The sequence below is a fragment of the Coptis chinensis genome, chromosome 3 (assembly GCF_015680905.1).
Source record: "Coptis chinensis isolate HL-2020 chromosome 3, ASM1568090v1, whole genome shotgun sequence".
NCBI lineage: Eukaryota > Viridiplantae > Streptophyta > Magnoliopsida > Ranunculales > Ranunculaceae > Coptis > Coptis chinensis.
This window is the reverse complement of record NC_141458.1, coordinates 80787760-80790919: the sequence shown is the minus strand read 5'-3', so window position 1 is coordinate 80790919 and position 3160 is coordinate 80787760. Positions and strand designations below refer to the sequence as shown.

At 36.7% G+C, this 3160-nt stretch overlaps 1 long non-coding RNA gene across 1 annotated transcript; it reads right to left on the bottom strand.

Moving 5' to 3' along the window:
- Positions 1-835: 835 nt before the first annotated feature.
- Positions 836-1740, bottom strand: LOC147511042 (uncharacterized). The gene is made up of 3 exons (XR_015216912.1): positions 1620-1740; positions 1370-1480; positions 836-916 (listed from the first exon to the last, which is right to left on the bottom strand). It is a non-coding gene; the product is annotated as an uncharacterized LOC147511042 (long non-coding RNA).
- Positions 1741-3160: the final 1420 nt, after the last annotated feature.

Below are 3160 nucleotides of genomic sequence, written 5' to 3'. Positions count from 1 at the left end.
AATCTGAAACAATTATATACCTAAGATACGTGACTTTTCTAGAAAAATTTCGACAGAGTCTCCTCTGTATTTTCAACATTTCATAAATATAAAAGACCTGTCATAACCTCAAAATTAAAACAATGTACTTCTCAGTCATTAACCCAGCTACTTAACCGTCTCAAGGAATGCCAGAGCAATTAAATAACCGGTTGACAAAAATGAGATAACTGCAATAGAAAGACTTAGTACGCCAAAGAACTTAAATGTCTCAACTAATTACAGATTATCCAAGCACCTCGTACAAAGCCATTATCGAAAACAAAAATTAAATATATACTTCTGTGTCCGATAGTTATCAAAAGGTTTACATAATTAACAAATGGTACTTACTATACAACTTTCTAAAAGAGAAACAAAAGAGGTCCGAAGATAATACCTAGGGACCTTCTGAGTTCTGATGATACTTACATCAGAACCCTCCAATTGGTTTGTATAACACACATGTTCTGGATACTAAAAAGCATACTCCATCTAAGAACTAATACATGATATCCAACCTACGACATTACAATTGATATGTCGAAAGTAACCTCTAACAAAAAAAAAAAAGTTTCTGGTTTTTACCTAGAACTCTACCCCACATTACCTACAATGGTACCACATCAACTATCCAACATTGCACCTCCATTACACAACTTACACAGATATGGACATAAGTTTTAAAGTTGTATCATACAAAAACAAGTTTTATTCCCAAGCTTAGCAACCTAGATCTCATTCCTATAACAATTGCCTCTTTGACCTAGTTACTCTGACAGGTGCTTGTTCTTTTACATCCCGCCAGACTGCATCTCTTCTTCCTCCTGCTGTACTAGTACCGGTTCACGGGATCCCATCACTGCTACTGTGTCAGAGACTAATGGAAGCATAGCACCTAAGGGAGCAAGACATGGAGGCATAGTCAGAGACCTAATGTGAACTAGTATAATGTGCTATACAGCTGAAGCTAGGTCGTACAAGAACAATCTTACATAAGGAATTACAAGCTATTCTTAATGGTTTGAAATTGTGTATACTACCAAGTAGGTTATAAGAAGATAGAGATTGCAACTAACTCAAGATTCTTAACAAGAAAGAAACCATGCCATGGTCTGTTAAAAATGAGGCGATAGAGATTTGAGAGTTAATGCAACAACTTAGCCAAGTGAAGGTTGTTAATTTTTTTAAAAAAAAGTCTAATAGAGCAGCTGACTTTTCAGGCTCCCTAAGGGGTCCAGAAGGGAAAGATAGATCTTACATGTAGTAATACTGTTTATGTAGGAAATAGAAATAGGTTGTTATTAGCACGAAAACATAAAATATTCATTAAGTGTTAGTAGAGTTTCACCAAGTCGTGTCGGCAATGCATTTGTCTCCTTCGAAGTCTTCTTTTTCTACGGGTATTTTCTCTGATACTTTCGGTATTCCACGGTGACGTTGTAATTAGGTTGGAGGAGCTCTGAAAATATTTTGAATTCATGTCATTACCACTTGCAATAATAAGATGCTTCAGAGTAGTGTGGCTTATAAAAGCCCCACGCCGTGATGATAACAATCTCATTAGGAAATTTAAAATTAATATTGGTTAGACAAACTACCTGGAGTGACATCAAGTGAAGAATGTCCGGGTCGTCGGTGCAGGCAAGTTTTATTTGGGAGGCTAGCTTTAATTGCTTGGATTTCTCTCTGTTTGTCCATAGCTGGCTTCTTCTTCATTGGATCAACTAGATAGGGAAATAATAAACATTTTAGATGATAAGTCCTCAAGTCCTTATACCTTATAAAAATTTATGAAAAAATTTAACTTTCATGATACACAAATAGATAAGGATGATAAGACACTATCGACTTACCATCCATTCCACAATCCCCGGTGCTTTCCACAGTAGTCACAACAGGAGGTGGACTTTGTGGATGACAACCTGTTGAATCTGCTGCCTTATCGACGAAGATTGGAGCTGCTTGCTCAATCGTCTCGGACCTCTTTTTCACCAGAACATCTATATACGCCACAAAATGATATTTATTAAAAAGGCAAATGAAATGGGCGTATATAAAACATCTTCTATTTAAAGAAATTCACACTCTATAAAGCAACAACCTCTATTTTAACATTCTTTACACAATCTTAGACCATCACTTAATTAACTCCCCATAATTGGTCCATGTAAAGACAAGAGCAGGAGTACTTCTGTTTTTTAATTTATCAAGGCAAATTCAAACTTTGAAGATGGTAATAAAAACACATTAAAGTTGCTACAACGAACATACTTCCTTCTCCTCTCTCCAGTGCGCCTTCCGTGTCCACAGAAGTAGGGAGTGCCTCTAGCTGCAAAAGGCAAACATGGCCAGGGCCCAGGAGTGAAGAGTGACGACACCCTACTTCATTGGAAAACCCTATTTGTCACACCCTCCCATGATTTTGAACACATAACCCCTGAACTCCTTGCCAAGAGCATCTCCATTAACCTCTAGTGAAATTGTCTTTTCATAATTATAATTGTAATTGTTTACTGGTTTTAATTATTATACACATACATTACTTTATAATATAATAAAATGTGGGAAACACGTTGCTCAATACTTGTTCTCGGTCACTTTTAGTGGATTCTTAGCTTCGGCATAGCACCAACCTTAGATAACATGTAAAAGCCTCAAAGGTGTTCCTATGTTATGAGAAACCGTGATCCAACTGCGTGTTATTTTTCCAAACTCATTTTCAATGGAGTTATTATGCACACAACAAAGTTTCAATTTTTAATAGAGCCCAGATTAGGTGATCATGAGGCTGTAGAAACTACATAATCCTCTACAAAACATGCACATCACATGAAATGAAAATGAAAATATCAAGACCTATTTGGTGAAGAAACTAACGATACATTCAAATTCAAACATTCCCAAAATTTTACCACTATAACCCAAGTGCATGAGCATGGAACACAATCTAAAGCATGGTTTAATCCTAGGTACAAAAGCAGTTTCCAACTTGCCACCACAGAATGAGCATGGTTTAATCCTAGGAACATAAAAACGTAGGGCATACAAATTGTTTTGCGCTATAAGATGTGGGACCCCATCAGGATCACTGGCCACAAATCTACCCCTGCAGATCTCTGGCTATAATATTAAGGCTACT